This window comes from Leptonychotes weddellii, chromosome 4, assembly GCF_054177405.1.
Source record: "Leptonychotes weddellii isolate Sample4059 chromosome 4, ASM5417740v2, whole genome shotgun sequence".
Classification (NCBI taxonomy): domain Eukaryota; kingdom Metazoa; phylum Chordata; class Mammalia; order Carnivora; family Phocidae; genus Leptonychotes; species Leptonychotes weddellii.
Genome location: NC_138372.1, coordinates 131,355,410 through 131,376,561, shown reverse-complemented (window position 1 = coordinate 131,376,561; position 21,152 = coordinate 131,355,410). Strand labels below are relative to the sequence as shown.

Genomic DNA, 21,152 nt, shown 5'->3' with positions numbered 1-21,152 from the left:
CAGAAAAACTCTTGGATTCTGGCCTTGCCATTTGCTTGATGTTGGGCCTGGAGCAATTATTTAACCTTTTGTAGCTTATGTCTTCTCATCTGCTGAAAGGGAAAATAGTACCTAAAACCACGGTATTATTGTGAGTTTTAAATGAGATAATTCATTTAAAAGACCCAGCACAATGCCCAGTTCCTAATAGACACCTGATCTACCATTGACATGCTGATCATAATAAAACATTTGGGCTGGTTTCTAGGAATATTTAAACAGTTGGCAGCATCTTGCTGGAAATCCTTTTCTGGTACTGTTATCTTTTTAATAAAACACTGTTAAAATATTGCTATGGTAGTGCTCAGCATCTGCAGTCTGTTGCTCTTGATCTAGAATTATATAAGGAAGAAAACTCAAGGAATTCGGTGGCAAAATCCATGTCCAGTGAAACAACCTGGATTTTTTTTTTTTTTTTAATCTCAGCCAAAATGTATCTCAGTGAACTTGAAACATTTTGACAAGTAACATTCTATCAGTTGCTTTACATACACACACACATACACACACACACTCACACAGCTTTTTTTTTTTTTAGTTTTAACTTCAGGCCAAATTGCCTTCTGAATCAGTATGATAATTGTGGTTATATGAAGGATATTATGAGTTTTAATTCATAATAAACAGTAACTGTTTATTAATTAGTTACATATTGTTGTTAGATAAGCCATTTGAAAGGAATTTCTTAATATACTCAAATGGGGAAAATAAGGAGCTCCTTAGTTTTTGCATGAATGATGTACTTAATGGCAGGAAACAATCCTTCAACTATTCTCATTTAGTCTGTGAGGCAGTCTTTAGCTGGTCAGACTTTCTGTAGAGGAATTGTGGGATTGGGGCAGGGGCAGATGTTCCTGGTGGTTGAAAATCTAAAGAGTTCCAAGTTACCATCGTCTTGGACATAACTTTATTGCATATATGGGTTAGTTGAGTTAATCTTTAAGCTAGCTCCCTATTACAGTTGTGTATTTGTTTTTGGCTAGAGGTTCTCTCCTCCTCAATCGGTAAATTGTTATTTTTTCAGATCCCCCCACCGCACACATTCAGGAAAACAAATGATGCTTAAGGAATGTGGAGGAGGAGGTAGTGTGGCTAATTCAGGCAAGTTTCGTCAGCACTTGTAAGATTCTTGAAATGTTTTTCATGTCCTACAGAACTGTACGGAGCTGTTAACATCTGCACATTTATGTGAGAGGAGTCACATTTATTGCTGCCGTATTCAGACTGGGACGTCAGAGAAAGAGAAGGGAAGGAGAAGAGCTGGAGAAGCTGGGGGTGGGAATCACAGTTCAGAATAAGAAAGCTCGATGTTGGCTCCTCAGATGGATCATTTTCCTTAGTGAAGCACTATTTGGATTCTTAACAACGTGATGGGTTTGCAAAACTTCAGGAAAATTCAGAAGAGATAGTTACCTCACTACAAAGTCACCTTATGGAAACTTTGTAGGCCATCCCAGATATGGTCTGTTCAGCTTCCTGTGTGCATTCTGAGTCTACTCAGCAGGGTGCCATGAATGCAGAAATTGAGGTTACATTTGTTTTTCTCTAGGAAGAGGGGAGAAAGGAAAGGCCAGTCAGCCAGGTGAGATAGATACAGGAGCTAATCTGTGTTGGGTCTCCCAGGACAGGGGCCTCACATGTAGAGTCTATGTGCTAAGTAACACATCTGACCTCGGTACCATGCCTCCTCATTTAAATTCATTTGGTTTATATGATATAATATTGCAAATTAGACCACTAGATTTCTCCTCTCTTGTCCACTAAGGACAGTGACCATATCTTGGATAATAGCCACTTTGTGATTATTTTCAATTTCGGTTACTTTGCGTGGCCTTTATTTTTTTGTTTGGTTTGCTTTGGTTTGGTTTATAGTAGTAGAAACAGCTCTCTGCACCTCCTCGTTTTCCTAAAACGTATTTAAAGATGTACTACCCACAGCCTACTTACATGAAATGAACATCTCACCTTCAGGAGACCAGGTGTGTAGTTTGTTCAGTCTGTCCCTTCTTCCCTCCTCCCCCCCTCCCCTCCGCCGCTTCTTTCTTCTACAACATGCTTTACAACAGAGGTTATAGTATTTCTAGGGATTGAGATCCATGGCAAGCTCCAGTCATACTAAAGTCATATTGTACACACACAGGGTCTCCATAATGATCTGTCATACTTTCCCCTCAATTTAAGATGGAAAGGGGAACAGGGCCTAGACGTTATTTACTGACACCTCATAAATTTTGACAAAACCAGAAGTCCTTAAAGGTCTGAAAAACTATATTGAATGTTCATTTAAGCAGTCAGCATTAATTGTAAATGTTTACATTTAAAGTTAATTGTTTATTGAAAATACATTAAGTTGAATTGGTTCCTTTGGTGAGCTAAACATTTGGCAACATTTTTGTAACTTAGCCCATATTGAAAGTGCACAGGTTATGCTCTTGTCTTCCTCAATAATTTATGCAATAATTTTACTTGAAAGAATTACGTGGGAACTTTTCTTGAAGGACTCCTCAGCTGCTCAGAACACAGATCCTTTGCATTGTAAACTGCATTTAGGCAGGTGTGTAGCAGATGTTGGAGGAAGCGGGTGAATAGATTGAGAGGGTGTGGCATCCTTTGCCCTAATATAACCTGTGAAGAAATTTTGGAACAAATTGTTTGAAGGCAAAGACTCTTGTCTCTTATTCCTTTCTTACCTTTAAGTGCCTAGCCCAGTGTTCTCATGTAATATGGGTGATGGATGTCTCCGAAGACTACCCTGTAACTCAGTTAATGAGAGCTTTGTGGTTCATGCGTTCCTTTAATCAGTCATGTGGCAAGTATTGATCGAACTCTTAGTATACGCTACACCTTTTTCTAGCTGCTGGGGATGAGCCTGTGAATAAAGCGGGTGTAATTCCTTGCCCTCATAGACCTTCCCTTCCAGGGTATGCGTTGTGGGGGGTGGGGGCGGGTGGGGGGGGCGGTGGATGGGAACAGACAATAAATGATAAACAAAACAGGTGAATTCTGTAGTATGTTAGAAGATGATAATTACAAAAAACTTGGGCAGGATAAGGAGGGTCCTTAGGGCTGTTGAGGCAAGAGGTCCCGTTGCAGTTTTAATTAGGGTGGATGAGATGGGCCTCTTTGAGAAGGGACTTTGGTGCAGAGATTTGAGAGGTAAGCAAAGGAGCCCTGTGACTCACTGGGGGAGAGGACATCAAGGCAGAGACTGAAGCCCGGAGTGTGGCCTGGGGCAGTTCAGGAAGAGGAAGGAGGCCAGTGTGGCGGGGTTGGACCTGAGTGAAGATGGGAGAACACTGGGAGAGGAGACCCAGATAACTAGAGAGTGAGCGGGAGATCGTGGAGGGCTCTTTAGGCCATTCTGAGGACTTTCCAATCAAACAGAGTTAACACTCATCCTGGAGAACCTGGGCCCAGCACCTTAGGCGCGTGCATTTTTCTCCTCTGCATGATGCTGTCACATGAGGTTTTTAAGCAGCGCCTCAGGCTGAAGGCCTCAGTGTGCCTCATGGATATTGCTATTATTTTTTTTTATTACAGGCATCAGGCATGTATTTATTTTACTATCATTGGCATTCAATCCAATTTGTTTTTTTTTAATTTTATTTTATTATGTTATGTTAGTCATGATACAGTACATCATTAGTTTTTGGTGTAGTGATCCATGATTCATTGTTTGCATATAACACCCAGTGCTCCATGCAGTATGTGCCCGCCTTAATACCCATCACTGGGCTAACCCCTCCCCCAAACACCCTCCCCTCTAAAACCCTCAGTTTGTTTCTTGGAGTCCATAGTCTCTCATGCTTCGTCTCCCCCTCCGATTTACCCCCCTTCATTTTTCCCTTCCTTCTCCTAATGTCCTCCATGCTATTCCTTATGTTCCACAAATAAGTGAAACCATATGACAATTTGTTTTTTGTTTTTGTGTGTGTGGTGGGATGAGTTCCCTAACCTAACAACTGCTCGACCCAGTCCTAGTCAAGCCTACCTGTTCTGTCTTCTTTGGGTCCTGACTGCAGTATTTTTGTGCTTTTAATCCCATTTTAGGTATGACGTGCCGAGCAACAGGCATTTGCCAAAGGTAAACTAATAGTCAAACTGGAGTAATACGGGAAATCTTTGTGTAAATCATGTGTTTTTCTAGAGGGGCGTTATTTGTGACTCTTCCTGTAAGCTACAATTTAGAACCTCCTACATAGGGTAAGGTCTGTCAAGTCAGCTTCCCAGTCCCCTTGAAATGGGTTCAGCTGGTTACAAAGTTACTCTAGTGTCTCTTAGCATATGAGAAGTCAGCTCTGCCCTGTAAGTCTGAAATGATACATGAATGGAAATAAGATATCAATGAAATAATTTGTGTCCTCTGGGAGAACCCAGGCGGTGGCATTGACTTCCCGTGTCACACAAGTCGTGTCAGTTTAACGATCTCCATCGTTTCCTTGGACCCACTTGAACTTCCTGCCTTTCACGACGTGGTTGCCCCATCTCCAGCTCACCGAGTTGTGGTGCTGCTTGGTGTCATCTCAAAGTATAAGTGACTTCTAGTGGCTGCACGGTAGAGAGGATTCATTTTAATATAAAAATATTTAGGTACTGCCTCTGGGAAAGACCTGGTGCGAAGCATCGCAGGGGTTTCAGAGAAAGGAGAACAGAGTCCCAGCCCTGAAAGAGCATGAAGCTGAGCAGGGGTGGTAAAGTTGAAATAATGATGACCACGGAGGTTGAGAGGCAGGAGAGTAGAGATTCATTGGGAAGCCGTTGCAAGAGGCAGTGATGGTCTGGATCAGCATGGGAGGACTTTAAAAGCACCAAGGACTTAGAGTCTGTGGCATGGGCGTTCTTCACAATGCATGCTATCATTGAAGAGGAAAGGAGGGAGCAGACTCAGGAGTGCTGCCGACATTTTGAGCCTGGGTAACTGGCAGGATGGCCGTGCCTCTGTGGAGCTGAGGAAGTCAGGAGGAAGGAGGAGTTCTGTGGAAAGGATACTCTCACTGATGAGTTCCAGACTCTTACGGGAGCCATTCTGCAGACAGTTGGACACGTAGGATGGTAGCTTGGGGGAGGAACTGAGGCCTGAGATAGAATTTGAAGTGGAGAACGTGAAATTGCACATGGCTACAATGGGTAGACAGTTTTGAGAATATGGAAAATACTCGATGGGTGTTTGATCGAAGCTCTGAAATTTCATTGTAATTATATGATGGTTTGTGGTGATCATGCCTAAATCCCATTTGAAATTAACTTTTATGTTCTTCCCATTCATTAGACCTTTATTTCTCCTATCTTTTAAGGGAGTATTTATATTGCTTTTAGTGACCATCAGAGCTATACTCACATCTCCTGTTGTGAATACCTTCTCCTTTCCGTTCCGAATACCCTAGGGTAGACCCTGAGTTTCACCACTACTTCCTGTTGCCTGTATCCTATGTAGAACTCCTTCAGTGTGGAGTTAGTTGACTCCTCAGTGTCCTTGCTTGAACCAATGTGGTCTCCAGGTGGAGGATAACCTGTTGCTTAAGAGCTTGGGCTTTGTAGCCAAAACTGAGTAGGATTTCCTCATCTGCCGTCCTTTTACTGGCTTGGTGTGCTTCAATTTGCTCATCTGGTGCTCTTGAGTATGAAATGAAATCATGAAAAGAGTCCCATACTTGCTGGCCCCCAGTTAATGAATGGTTGGTGATGGCAGTGATAGTGATAATGATATTCGTTCTATCTAACCCTCATTAGGTTTACCCGATGCCTGCCTCTCTGTATGTAGAGAGACCCATGAAGCAAACATAGCATGTATGTAAACATGGGTTATGAATTTGGATGAGGTCCTGCCATGGAGTAAGAGTTTACTGGTTACTAAGCCCCCCTCTTCATAGTGCTCATTTTATCATCTCTTGAAAAGACTGATCAGGACACAACAGATTTACGCCTTCTTGGTCCTGTTTAGCCATTTTTTCCCTAGATCCCAGTCTGGCGTTGACTTCTTCACAGCTGCCTTTCTGTGAGACCTTGCAGAAGTCACGTTGGTTTTCTCATTCACAAAATGTGAATACAGCCAACTATCAGTTACAGTCTGTTTATTCAAAGTGAATTGATTTTGACCTTTTCTCTTCTGCTGCCTCTCTTTTGCCCATCTCGCTGCTAATTAATTTCCACACAAGAGAATCAGCCAGAGCAGTAATAAAACATAAAATTGAAATTGGTTAATGTTGGTTCATGAGGATTTTTGAGAGCACAGAAGGTTGTGTAATTTACTGTGAGCTTTGTCTGGGTTTTGATTGATTGATTTATACCATCCTGACTCTTGTTATCATGGACGATAGGAATCAGCAGTTGGATAAAACAAACATTGTCTGATAAAAAAAATTTAGAAGATTTGGTATAAACTCAGCTTTAAGGTATTAGGATTTTTAATACCGTCTTCTCAAAATTCTAAAGAAAATATGACTGAAGAATTTTACCTGTGCCATCTTTAATATAACCCTTTATGCCTGTGTTACTATAAAAATATAAAATAGTCATGCTAGTTTTTAGTTTCACTTACTTAAAATTTTATCTCCTACATAGGGTACTCTCTGTGTACTTATTAAATTTTATGAGATGATAATGAATTACAGCTTTTTATAAAGTTCTTTTATTTTTGTGATAGCCTGCTAGAACCTAGCTGCTTTTTGCCTTTTAGTACATTTTTCTTGGTTGCTAATATTGAAATTTGACAAGGATAAGGAACTAGATGTTTCTTTTTGGAAAGGGATTTCATAAACTTGGTTTGGGGGCATTTGAGGATATCTTAGCTAATCTTAGATAATGAATGTCAATTTTCTTAAAATAATTTCTAAATTGAATAAAATTAACTTTGGGGGAAACTTTTTATTTTTTTTGAGGGGGGCAGGATGCTCTGTAAAGAGATGAGCTAGCAAAGGGGTCTGACAAATTTGAATTAAGATTCCTCCTTAGGAAGACTCCTCTTCCATACTCATCCAACTTTTTTTTTTTTTTTTAATAACAAATAAGAAATACATCTTTTTTTTTTTTTTAAAAGATTTTATTTATTTATTTGACAGAGAGAGAGACAGCGAGAGAGGGAACACAAGCAGGAGGAGTGGGAGAGGGAGAAGCAGGTTTCCTGTGGAGCAGGGAGCCCGATGAGGGGCTCAATCCCAGGACCCTGGGATCATGACCTGAGCCGAAAGCAGACGCTTAACGACTGAGCCACCCAGGCGCCCCAAGAAATACATCTTCTTGTGAAAGAAATGAGAAATGGGAGAGGTTGAGGTCTGATTGAGTTCTCTGGATATGAAGAAATGAGGACTCAAGGAGAGAGGTATAAAAGAGAACCTATAAATTGGAATGAAAATATAGTTTGCTAAATCTTTTCTTTCTAACACATGCTGAATCCCACAACGTAGGTGAGGGCAGTGAAATAATGAAATAGGACAGAGTCTTTCTGTAAGAATACTGTGTTTTCTTTATGAGTGGACACTTACCTTTTCCTTGGTGTGAGAGTGTATCAGCTAGGCTGTGATTCTGAGTGTTGCAGGAAGTAATGGCTGCCATGTATGAATGCTTGTGTATGTTCTAGGCATTGTCTATGTGCTTCATATTCATATTTCACTCTTTTAATCTTCAAAGTCACTTACTGAGGCAGTAGTGGATCACTACTAGGACCACCCATATTTTAAGGTGAGGAAATAAAAGTTCAGAGATCAAGAAATTTGCCCAGTTAGGAGGTGGACCTACGATTCCAGTCAAGGTTGCTCATGTCCAACCCACACTCTTGGTTACCTGCCTGTACTCTTCCCAGTGTGTCCTCATCATATCCTAGGTGGGGAGCACTTTACCTTCATATAATAGAACCATAGAATTTTTACAGTTCAAAGAAATCTTAAAGAACCACACCTTCATTTTATAGGAATAAGAAAGGAAGGGAGGGAGGGAGGGAGGAAGGGAGAGAGGAAAGAAGGAAGGAAGGAAGGAAGTAAAGAAGGAAGGAAGGAAGGAAGAAAACATTAAGCCCAAAGTTTTAAACAATCCTTTAGCTAGCCAGTGGGCCAGCAAATATTTACTGAGTACTCACTGTGTGCCAAGTAGTGAAGAAGGCAAACATAGCCCGTGTCTTCTTGGGATCCTGGTGGCCTTTATGCATATATTTGGTGGTGGATGATTGGCGGGGATCATTAGTAGTATGATATCGTAGTTATGTAGCATAGGAGTATATAGTACAGCACTCCGGGGCGTGGGCCCAGAAATCCACTCCTTGGCTTTGAATCCTCTTCCTTTGCAATGGGACAGTGCTTCATCTTTTTAAGGTTCTGTTTTTTTCACCTGTAAAATGGTAATATTAATAACATCCATAGTATTAGCTTACCGTGAAGATTAAATGAGTTAACACATGTAAAGCATTCAGCAAAGACCTGGCACTTGGTAAATGCTCGATAAATACAACTGCTATTAAGATGTTTTGACAATATTAGTAGTAGAAGTTGCACCCAAGCAGAGAAGACACATACAAAGACATCTGTAATAAAATGTGTGTTACATTATGATAGAGGAAGGAACAGAGAGCTTTGGAAGAACAGTAGAGCCAGAACTCCTAGTTCCCAGTTGGTTCGCAGGGCAGAGTCTAATGTAGCAGTGCTATTTTCTTTCTCACTTCCTTTCTTTTCTTTTTCACCTTGATACATTTCTTTTATCTTGTTGTCCTAAATGCTAGTGTTTCTGACTTACAGCAGTGTGACGGCAAACATTTATTCAGATCCAGCTATGTACTAAGCACCGTGCAGAATGCTGGGGTGAAATAATAGGACATTAGCCTTTTTCAGGAAGTATGTGTCTGTGTTTCTGTAGAGTATACACACATGGACACACACCTGCAAACAAAACAATTATAATAGATGATGCTAAATTCACTTAACAGATATATGCAAAATAGAGCCTAAAGAAGGGAGTCATCAACTCCCTCCAGTTTGAATGTGGAGCAGGAGTAATTAGGGAAGGCTTCATGGAGGAGGTGGCATTTGTTCTGTGCCTTGAAGGATCACAAGCTTGTTGTAATCAAAAGACATTTCAAATACAGGGGAGAACGTGAAGCAGAAATGCTAAGGCATGAGCCAGCATGGCTGGAACTTACAGCATGAGAAGGTAACAGAAGTAGACATCTACATTGTAGGTAGGAGCAGCAGAAAGGGAAGCCACTGTGGACTTCTAAGCCAAATCATATTATTGGGTTTGAGTGTTAATATCACTCTGGGAACAATTGTGGAGGGTAAGTTGAAGAAGGGGAAATTTGCAATCTGCCAGGTGAGATAGGATGATGGTTGGCTGCAGTGTCACTGAGGAAGGAGGGAGGAAGGAAGGAAGGGAACAGCAGGATCTGCAAATACAAGTACTAACTAAAGAGAACCACAGGGCTCTAGTGATCAGTTGGATATAGGGCCCGGGGGTGGGGAGCAGTGGTATTTAGGATGATCTGAATTTTGATTTGGGCAACTGGTTACCATCAACTAGAATTGGAGATAATACGTCAAGAGAAGATGGCTAGTTCACTTTGAAGCATAACTTCCAGGTTTACCTGGTATATAATGACTGAAATATTCCATAAGGAGCTGAATCACAGGTTTGTTTTGTAGAGAGGTATATATTGGAAATCTTGATTCGAAGTCACTTCCGATAGCTAAAACCTTTGGAGTGACTCAGGAGGAAAATATATATTGTAAAGAGACCACAACCTTGAAAAGAACACTGGGGAATACCAAGGTAGAGGAGAGAGTTGGGTGTCATTAAAATCAGGGGCAAAGTTTCATGGAGGGTGTGGTCCACAGTGTGAAATGCCACAGAGAGACCAGTAATTGGGAAGAGTCGAGATTGCCTTTTGGATTTGGCCATCTGGAGGGAAGGTAGTTACCAGTAACCCCTGTCTGTTGTTGGAGCTTGTTTGTGGTGAGTTGCAAAGTGGATGGAAGAGATAACGTGGGCGGAGCCCCTGAGGTCTACCCCTCAGAAGCCTGGCAGTGGGAAGATGGAGGGAATGCCATCAACATGGAGGGAGGGTCTGTACTTGGTGGGAGAGACTTGAACATGCGTAGATTCTCGGAAGAAGCAGGTAGTGAGCCAGACAGACTGGAGAAGAAGGTGGCATGACTTTCCCCTTAGAGGGGGAAATTGCCTCTTCCAAAACTTGAGACATGGGTGCAGGTAAGCAGGGGTTCTGAGGAAAGGGTTTGCCGTGATTTATGCCTGATGACCTCACTTTGCTCTCTTAAGAAAGGTGTGAGGTTATCAGAATTTGGCTGGAGGATTGAGACGAGTCAAGCAATGTCTCTAAGATTAATGCACCCTCGTTTTTTACCCAGTGACTTTCTTGCCTCACCTCGTCTGTCTGGGGTTGTACCCAGCTGGACGTGCTGGGGGCACATTCAGTCTGGAAAGCCTTCTTCATTTTCTCTCTCCTGTTCAGCTTTTCCTCTTTGCTTTATCATACCACGCATCTAACCTTGACCTCAGCATGAACTCATGGTTGTTAACCCTCCTTTTGTGTTTCTGGTTCATGACACCTCTCTGTTTCTTTTCTTGCTGGGTTTATAACCAGTTCACATTCTCTTGTGGCCCCCATTGAAAGTCAGAATCCTGTCTTCCTCATTTGTTTCAACACATCTTTTGGAGTACTTCTGTGCCAGACACTGCTGGGTCTGGGACACAGCAATGTTCTGGGGTGGGAGCCCCCTAAAGTAGAAAGAAAGGGATGTAAAAGAATTTTGAATTTTTAAGTATTGTGAAGGCAACTAACAAAAGAGCGGAAGAACCTCTTGCGATTGGATGGCCAGGGGAGGATTGATGCCATGAGGAGGTGACACTGATGTTGAAACAGAGAAGGTGAAAATGAGCTGATCGTTTGCAGAGGAGAAAAGGGAAATAGTAATTTTTTTCTAGTATTTATCATATTCATAAAGAGACATTTTATTAACATCCAATTTCATTGGATGCTATCTGTGAGTAGGTAACTGCCAGGAATTGCTTCTTGTGATACTCTTGTGTCTTTCCTGTGGATACTTCTTTGGTTTCTGAAGGCCCAATAGCAGACTTGTAATAGATCATCCTTCACGGTAAGGCAGAGAAGGACCATGTTTGTTTGTTAAAGGAAATTACCTGGAAATGCAGCTGTTACCGAGCACCTGGTAATGTATTCAGCATGGGGCAGAAGGGAGGAACGGGATAAAAATATCTTCCCTCTACTCAATTGCACTGGTGTTTCTGCGTGTCCTCTATCCTTCCCCCTTTCCCTAAACTCGGGTAATTCTGATTCACTAGCCCATGAGGAAAAGTGTGAGTGTGTGTGTGTGTGTGTGTGTGTGTAGCCACCGTTACTAGTCATCAGTGTTATATGGACTAGTTTAAATGACTGCTGCAGTGTTAGTCCCAGAAATATACATATAGGGGACTAATCTAAAGCGCCAGACTTTGAGTGTAGGTGGGTGTCACAGTATCTTTGATATCTTTAGCAAAGGGACAGGATAAGAGTTCCAGGTTTCTTAGAGGTGAGTGGAATAGAGGAAGGTACTAAAAGAAAGATAAACCAAGGAGAACAGGGAGAATCTGAAATTAAACCTGGCTGACTTAATAATTTTGTCTGGAGTCAACCCAAGGGGACATATCAAACATTATCTGCCAGGGGAAAATCTGTTGTTTTCTTGCATGTCTAAGCTTGTACAACTAAGTTACTGTTTTTCAAAGAAAGAAGATGAAGGGTATGTGGAATGATTTAGCAGGCTTCAGGAACTTTCCTGAGATGCACTGGCCAGTACTTTTGAGAAGGGAGATGCACTTACTGAGTGCTTGTTTGACTGGTCAAAACAGTTTCCCAGCATCTTTACTCCACGCCAGTCAAGGAAGGTCGACATTCACAATCCCAGTGGATTTCTATGGTGGACTTCTATTGCCGTGTTCCAAAAATTCTTCCACTTTGTTTTTTAAGGGAGTAGTAGTAGTGATACTATCATATGGATGATTTTGGATATATCCTAATTTGTGTTATTGTTAGTAACAAGTCAATAATGATGTGGTAAACCTTGACTGAGAACAACTTCCTTTGCATTTAGACATTTATTACTTTTATTAATTTATCTGACAGTTTCGAGAAGGTTGTGTTTTTGAAATGATCTTATAGATCTCTAGCCAGCGACATTTTTCATTTGTGCATGGAATGAATGTTCTTTGCAGTTGTCCATCAATGTTTGGTTTGATTTTCCTCCATTATAATTCTTCATGAGCTCAGAGAAGACATCTCTAGTGCTATATGAAATATAAATGATTCCTAGTAAATGGATGGGAATTTAGACTGTCATCTTAATTTAATAACATGTTTACCCACATTTAAAGTATATATACAGATGAAGCTACATTAAGGACTTATTAAGTTGAAATTTATTTATGTGTCTAGTTGAGACAAATGAACTTAAGGTGGTGTGTGAATTGTAAAAATGTGTCATTCAGACTGTAGCCATCCAGAATTTTATTGTTCTAGGTTCCCCAGTGGTCTTCCTGAGATTAAAAGGTATGCAGGCTTTTAAAGGGTCTTGAAATAAGGGAGGTGAAAATAGACTTAGATGCATTGGAATATACACATGCAGTTATTTCTTTGGTAAATGGAACTTGAGCTTTTGTCCTTCGGGAGTATTTATTAACAATTCATTAATTAGGGCACCTTCTTGGAATTACTTTATTAATTTAAGTAAGGTCATGGGCCTCCATGAAAAATTGTATTATGCAAAATATTAACTGAGGCAGCATCTATTAAGAAATGATGAATGTGAAATTCATACAGCTGTACAGAATTTTGATCTCCTTATATTTTCCCCATATTAAACTAAGGCGAAATATCCACTTAAACACATACCTTCAGTTCTCAACTGGTGTGTAAATATTATATGTAAAGAATTCGCTAATAAAATTCATAGGCGATTCAAACTTATCTTTGGGAACCCTTCTAGATGACTTAGCTTTTTATTGGAACTCCTTTATGTGGAGCGTTCTGTTGATGGTGCATGGTGCTCCTTGAACACTTTATAAAGAATTTGATCATTTATTTGGGGATTTTACTCCAACAGTGCTCTGGTAGACTTGTGGCTTCCCCCACCCCATGACCTGTAGGTCTTTTCCTTTCTCTCTGCTGCTGTGTGTGGACTTATTTGTTACTAAAATAGCATTCATTCCTTTATTCAATAAACATTGATGTTAGACACTGTTAGGTGATTGGGATTCTGAGGTGAATAAGGCACTTCTTCTACCTTTGTGATGCGTTCAAGGGTTTTTATGTGCTACAGCCCCTGTAGAGAACCCCACCTCCCTGGACCCCCACTTTTGGTCATCTTGAATCCCAGTTTTTCACTCCTTCAATCCAAAGCTGAACAGTCTTGGTAGAGTTTCAATTAAAACAAACAAAGTATATTGTTCCTTAAATTTTTTCACGGATAGTTTCCTAGAAAAATCTAGGTGTGCTATATTTTACCTAGATTGGTTTTAAGGTGCACAGTTATTTTGTGAATCACTCACCAAGAAAAGAAATGCTGCCACTAAGCACTTTTGCTTAGTGTGTTGACTCCATGGTTTTGTAGTACTCATCCCAGCTTCAGAGATGTTATAATATGAGGGTCTTAGAATTGTCTAAATATATGGTTAAAACTGAGCCAAAAATATAAAAGAAAGAGGCTTTTCACAGCATGACTATTTGATGGTAATTTGAAAGCTCTGCCTCACTGTGAACCACTGACTTAAGAGATAGCTCCTCTTAATATTCTGATGTAGATCCTTTGTATACATATCCTTCTGGACTTTTACTTACACACAAACACAAATCCATCCATTTATAACTGTGTTAAAATAGTTTTTTGTTTTGTTTTGTTTTTTAAATAGATCTTGTAACTATTTCCCTGACTTGGTATATTTCAAGATCTTTCCATGTAAATATACACATCATTAAGTTCCACTGTGTGGTTTTATTAGAATTTGAATTGCCAAATGCCCATTGTTGGACAGTTCAGTTATTTCCAGTCTTCTTCAGTATAAACATCTTTGTGCACTTGATATTGTTTATTTAGGATAATTTCCAAAGAGTGGAGTTGCTTTATTAATGGATATATGTAATTTGGATACAATGGATACATATTGCCTATTGTCCTACAAGAAAATTGGTATCATTTTACAGAAGTTTGCTAGTTGAAGTGTGTACTGTAACTAATCCTATATTGTCATTTTAAGAAGTCTGTCAGGGAGTCTGGGTGGCTCAGTCAGTTAAGCGGCTGCCTTCGGCTCAGGTCATGGTACCGGGGTCCTGGGATCGAGTCCCTCATCAGTCTCCATGCTCAGCAGAGAGCCTGCTTCTCCCTCTCCTTCTGCCTGCCTCTCTGCCTACTTGTGCTCTCTCTTTATCTCTCTGTCAAATAAATAAATAAAAATCTTAAAAAAAAAAAGTGTGTCAATATGTTAGATGAAAAAGAATATCTTGCTTTAATTAAAAAAAAAAAATTACCAGTGAGGTTAAACTTTTTTCTCCATTGGGTTATAGATAATTTCTATTTCTTTGTACAATTCCTATTTCACTCTTTTACAACTTTTGTTAGGCTTTTCAAATTTTAATTATTGATTTGTTGGAGCGCTTTACATATCAAGGATATCAATCCATTTGTTGTCACGTAACAGATACTTGTTTCCTGGGTACCACTTGCCTTTTATTTAGTTTATGGTATTTTTTTGTTGTACTCAAATTTATTAATAAGTGCCATTGTTCATTATGCCTTTCTTATCAAGGTTAGGATCTCCTAATCCTAAGGTTAAATAAATATGTGTATATACTTACATACTTAGTATTACTATTACTTATATACTTAGTATTTTAAAAACATTTATATTAAAGATTTTATTCATATGGAAATGAATGACTTTGGATATATGGTATGAGAAAGGGGTTTACTTTATTTTTTCCAAATTGTTGTCTAGTAATTCCTAAGAAAGTTTGTTGAATTGCTTTACCTTTTCCTAAAATTACAAGTCATCCTTATCATCTACTGAATTCTTAGATAAGTGTGTGTCTGTTTCTGAGCTTTATATTTTTCTGCTTCTTTTAAATTTTTATTCTGCTCTATTGGTTATTTCTGTACCAGTAGCACATTGCTCAAATTATTATAATTGTGGTGCATTTTAATAAATGCTAGGCTACATTTCCTTATTACACTTCATTTTCAAAGTTTCCTAGCTGTTTTCAATTTCATTTCAGATTGATTTTTACAACGTTTGTAAAATTCTGGAAAAATTCTATTGGTATTTTGGTTGGGATTGCATTATATCTAATGATTATAGTACATACTAAGTGGAGACAGAACGGACATCTTGATCATTTAATTTTTTAAAGAATAGTTTAAGGGGTGCCTGGCTGGCTCAGTCGGTGGAGTGTGCGACTCTTGATGTCAGGGTTGTAAGTTTGAGCCCCACGTTGGGTGTAGAGATGACTTAACAAAATATTAAAAAAAAAAAAAGAACAGTTTAATACAGATGATGTAAGGGCCTCCTAATGTGTAAAATCCTTGCTTAGATGCTGGAGATAGAGTTGAAAAGATAAGGACCTTCATCTTTTATCCCAACCAACTTCAATAATTGTAGAAAGATTCTAAGTAGGTTGTATAGTGTAGGCGAATTATAAGACGATTTTGTCAAATTCACGTATTAGAAATATTGCTCTAGAAGCAAGGAGGAGGGGGCATTTGTGCAGAGAGGGACTGGAGGTAGAGAAAACCCTTCAGAGGCTCTAGATTCTGAAGCCCAGCTAAGGGTGGATCGTAAATGTATTTAGAAGTGGAATTGATAGGATGCAAGGAATGGATTGGACGTGGAAGGAGAATGATGTGGAGGGAGGAGTCTGAGGATGATTGTGGTGTTTGGGGCTTGGTCAGCTCGGGTGCGGGTGGGGCGGGGAGGGGGGGGAAGTGATGCTGTACCAGAGGTTGATATCTAGGAGGAGGCACAGATCTCCTAAGACAGATGTTAGATTTGGTTCTAAGTACAGCTGTCAAGGGGTTGTGAAGCAAGCTAGATGACTTGTCTGGTTCTCAGGAGAGAGTCGTTGCCTGGAGATAGCGCTGGCCCGATTTCTTGCAGTAGCTGAGCAGGCCTGCCTCAGAGACTAGAAGGAAGCCAGTTCACGAGAGGAGGAGGTGAGGCCCCAGTGGAGAGGAGAGGCCAGGGGCCTTAGGGAACATTCACTAAAACTCCTAGCGACAACTAGAAGAATGTTACCACAGGAGAGAAGGAATAAGAAGCTGCCCAACAGATCAAATGGTGCTAAGAACCCAAATAAGATATTGAACACTATTTTGGGTGAATCACTTGAGTTTGTACCTTTTGTTGGGGGGGTTGGGTGGCATGGTGTCAGTGGAAGTCCCATTGATGGGGGAAGAGGGTATAAATAGGGGTTTCATTATTATCACCATTATTTTGATATTTCTATCACTGAAGAAACTTTGAAATAAAGAATACAGTTGCTTTGCTCTACTTGTACCTCCAAATCTGTGGGTTTTTTTGGTTTTGGTTTTGGTTTTTTAAAGATTTTATTTATTTGACAGGCAGTGAGAGAGGGAACACAAGCAGGGGGAGTGGGAGAGGGAGAAGCAGGCTCTCGGCCGAGCAGGGAGCCCGATGTGGGGCTCGATCCCAGGACCCCGGGATCATGACCTGAGCTGAAGGCAGACGCTTAACCGACTGAGCCACCCAGGTGCCCCAAAATCTGTGTTTTTAAATGGAAAAAGTCTGTATTTGTCCACTGTTGTACTAGGTTCTCAGCAGCGGACTAAATTCTGGGACTGAGTTGATATATGATAGGAGATGAAATGTTATGCTCCCTGCCATTACAGAGCATTTTGCCGTCTGGTAGGGGGTATTAGACAAACGAGTAATTATACAGTTATTTATAATGGTTGCAGTTAGCCCTATAAAGAACAATTAGATGATACGGGAGAGCTTACAACACCGGGGGCTGGGGAGGGATCAAGGACGCCTTCCTTAAGTGAATTTGAGCTGAGATAGGTTTCCCAGGCTGATAATCCCTGAGGTGAGGTGAAGCTTGCAACCGATAAAACCAGAGAGATATGAGAGGAGATAGGAGAGGCCAGCAGAGACTAAATCTGTCTAGGTTGTAGGTCTTTTAAAGGGTTTTGGATTTTATCCTGAGAGTGATGATAAACCATTGAAACGCTTTAAAGATGGGAGTAACTTGATTCAATCATTAGACTGTAAAGTTCTTGAGGGCTGTGATTTTCTTTTGTGTCCATTGTCTTTTCTCTGTGTCTAGAACAATACCTGGCACTTTGTAGATGGTTCAGGTATTTTTGAGTAAATACTTTTATTTCAGCGAGTGAATAGTTTTGTGTTTACCAAGATCATCCCACCTGTTGTGGGATAAACTGACTGCGGTGTAGGGTGAAGGGCATTGCCGTCTAGTTCCTGAGAAAGTCCTAGGGAGCCATGGTGGTGCTTGAGGGTGCTCATGGCGATGGAGAAGCACATTTAGGAGGAAGAATAATTTGATGGTGACCCATGTGCAAGAGGAAGACATTCAGGATGTTTTATGTAAGAACAACAGAGTCTTGCAGGGATATCTCTAAGTAAACGGTGACATAACTTATCCCGCCTTTTTCCAAATGATTCATCCTGCTGTGTTTTGGTGTTGGTTTTTAACATTACCACGAACCTCTAGATTCCTACTTGCTCAAGGTTTAATTTTATTTTACTGCCACGCTCTGTGAGTTTGACATAGACTATAAAAATGTCTCCTGAATCTTGTTGTCTACATTCTTAAGAGCCACTTCCATGCTGGATGCCGGTATTATTTCTAGCTTAGGCTATTGCAAACCAGAAAGCCTGCTCTTTTGCCTTTCTTGCCCTATTTATTCTCTGCTCCATGTATACCCATAATATAAGATCGAAATGAGCATATCACACAACTACCTAAAAACTCCCAGGGCTTTCCCAATTGCCTATCATGTGAAGTCTAAACTAACAGTACTGGTTGTTTTTTTAAGAGCATATTTGATTAAATTCAACAAATAGCCATTTGAGCTCCTGCTCCTTACTTGTCTGCGATTTAGCCACAGGTATGTACATACCCTGTGTACCTTCATCATTTTCTGCCTTGATTCATTAGCTCTTTTTTTTTTATATTTTATTATGTTATGTTAATCACCATACTTAGTTTCTGATGTAGTGTTCCATGATTCATTGTTTGCGTACAACACCCAGTGCTCCATGCAGAACGTGCCCTCCTCAATACCCATCACCAGGCTAACCCATCCCCCCACCCTCCTCCCCTCTAGAACCCTCAGTTCCTTTCTCAGAGTCCATAGTCTCTCGTGGTTCGTCTCCCCCTCCGATTTCCCCCTCTTCATTTTTCCCTTCCTGCTATCTTCTTCTTTTTTTTTTTTTTTAACATATAATGTATTATTTGTTTCAGAGGTACAGGTCACAGCGCTCACCATAGCACATACCCTCCCCAATGTCTATCACCCAGCCACCCCATCCCTCCCACCTGGATGTTGGTACCTGATGGCACACTGGCTGTGTGTAGGATCCTCTGCAACAGCTCCACAAGCCTTCTTAATGGCACTTAATGTTGGCAAATAAGACAGATATTACTGGAGGAAATTTGTCCATACTTAAAGATTGTAAAATGTTTGGAACACTTATTATTTAATGGCTTTTTTCCACTTTCTGGAATGATCTGCATTTGGCAGCAGGGTGTTCTATAGATACATATGATCAGTTTATGGGCCCTTGGTGATGCCTGTGTCTTTCTCTGCTCCTTACATAAGCAGGAGTTACTTTTCTGTGCATTTGGGCAATTTGGTTTTTCCTTAAGTATTTTTATCACAGCCATTCAGTGAACATTTGCTGGCTTGCCTGTGCCAGGGGTTTCAAACTCTTCTCAAACAGGAGACTCTTTTTTTCCCACCCCAAAGGAAATCTTAAATAGAATACTATAGTGCATAAAGCACCTCAATGTGGAACAGTGCTTGTTGAAGTGGGGTAGCTAAACCCTGGGCTGCATGATACCCATGTGGTGGCCTCCAGGAAGTGGTTCTTAGACTTGACAGCAGGAGTCACAGGAGTAAAGGTGGTGACAGCTGTGGGAGAGATGAAGGAACTAACATGTGGAGGTAGAAATTTCTGCATTCTCGAAGCTGACACACTGTGGTTTGGGAGACATTCAGAACCAAGAGAAATATGACAAGTACTAGCTAGATAAATGCTTGAGAGGAAGGGAAGGGAAATTCCCATTGTTGTCCCCATAAGCACATGACCCAAGCATGACTGAAACCATTTTGTCTAGAAATAGTGATAGATTAGTATGGATTCACTTCATTCTTTTGCCCATTTTCCACCTTAACCCAAGTTCATGATCTTTAAAGACATGAAGTTGGTCTTCAGGCTGTCCTCTCTGATTCCAGATTAGCTGCTGGCCCAGCCACTGACTGAGTCCTTGGCCTTGTTCTCATTCGTGCAGTTCCTCCAGTGTTTACTAATTTTCTGTCTTCCTCTCCCACTTTTTCAGAGCTGAGAGCTCACTTGTCTTAGTCGTTGGGTTTCCAGCTATTGTTTTTTCTACCCCTAAACCACCAAATGAAATCCTATGCAGAAGCCCAATTTATAAAACAAGTAAAAGATCTGAATGGGATTGCAGTGTTTAGGATGAAGTGAAAGGCACTCCTCATCCCTGCTCTTTCAGTCTGCATTGTCACCTCCAGGGATTCCTGCCATGGAGCCATGATTCTAGTATGGCGCCGTAGTTTTGTGATGACGGAAGCATCCCAGGGCCGAGTTCTCTAATAGGGTAGCCACCGGCCACAACTGTGTAGCCACGGCTGTTGAACTCTTGAATGTGGCTAGTGTGACTGAGGAGCTAAATTTTGAGTTTTGTTTAATTAAAATTTACATGGTCACAGTACAGTAATATTGGAAGATGAAATTCTAGTATGATGCTAACTCTCAATTTAACATTTATGGAATGTGTCTTTATTTCAGTTTCCTAGATCATGTATAAAAGAACATTAGTTTTAGATGATCTTGAACTCTGAAAAGGCCTGGAATGAATTCTGGCTTGTAATCTTGGACAGATTGTCCAACCCCTCTAGGCCTCAGTTCCTTTTTATAAGATGGGCAAATCTGTGGTACCTTTTCATAGTGAGATTTAAAACGAGACAAAGCATGCCGAGCTTTCGGTACAGTGCCCAATGCCCGATTCTAGGTGACTTATCCTAATAAATTGGTTTCTGTGTGTTTTTTTGCTTGTAAAAATAAAATATTCTTATTGTAGAACATTTAAATGAGAAAACAGCAAGAAATTAAAAATAATGTGTAATCCCACCATCCATAAACAAGCAACAGAAAAACTTGTGGAATGTAGGAAAAAATAGTGTTTTTGGTTCATAATACACTTTTCTCTCAGTTTTGAATGTGCATATGTATGATTTCACAATTACTGTAAAAAAAGGGAGCTTTTGGTGACTGTGGGTTATATGTATATAAATTGCCTTACATAGCTTTTTAAAAAATATTAAATAAAAGGCCTTTAGAGAATATGTTGTGATTACTGAAAGGCTGGTGAATTCAATAATTTATTGGTGTCTTTTTTAGATTTATCTTTGGTGATTTAATGTTTTTAGAATATAGAAATTCTTTCTAGAATTCTTTTAGGATGGTAGAACAAAGATGGAGATGATTTTAAATTAAATTTATCATGTCTCTTGAAAGTTCTGGAGTCTCAAAGTTGTGACTATAGACATCCCTTATGACATTATAGCAATATGTATTCATTTAAAATACTAAATGTATCAAGCACCTTCTGTGTATCAGACACTGTGCAGAGTACTGAGAATATAAAAACAAGTAAGATGTTGTCAGTATCCTTGAATAAAATATGATCTAGGTGGAGAGACTGACTTGGTTCTAAGTACAGTGCTATAAGAGGGATCTAGACAGGGAAGATGGGGCTGTCTGGATCAGCTGGGGATGGGTTGTCAGTGGAGGGTCTCTGGCTGAAGTGACACCCAAAGAAGTTTTAAAGGAACGATGGACTTAAC

At 40.2% G+C, this 21,152-nt stretch overlaps 1 protein-coding gene and 1 long non-coding RNA gene across 2 annotated transcripts in view; both read left to right on the top strand.

Moving 5' to 3' along the window:
* The window catches only part of LOC145720934 (uncharacterized), a 50,750-nt gene extending 31,016 nt beyond the window's left edge, over positions 1-19,734 (top strand). The window contains exon 3 of the long non-coding RNA XR_014144286.1: positions 1,064-19,734. This is a non-coding gene — a long non-coding RNA (uncharacterized LOC145720934). The remainder of the gene's footprint in view (positions 1-1,063) is intronic.
* RUNX1T1 (RUNX1 partner transcriptional co-repressor 1) overlaps positions 1-21,152 on the top strand; it is a 218,024-nt gene that overhangs the window by 47,669 nt on the left and 149,203 nt on the right.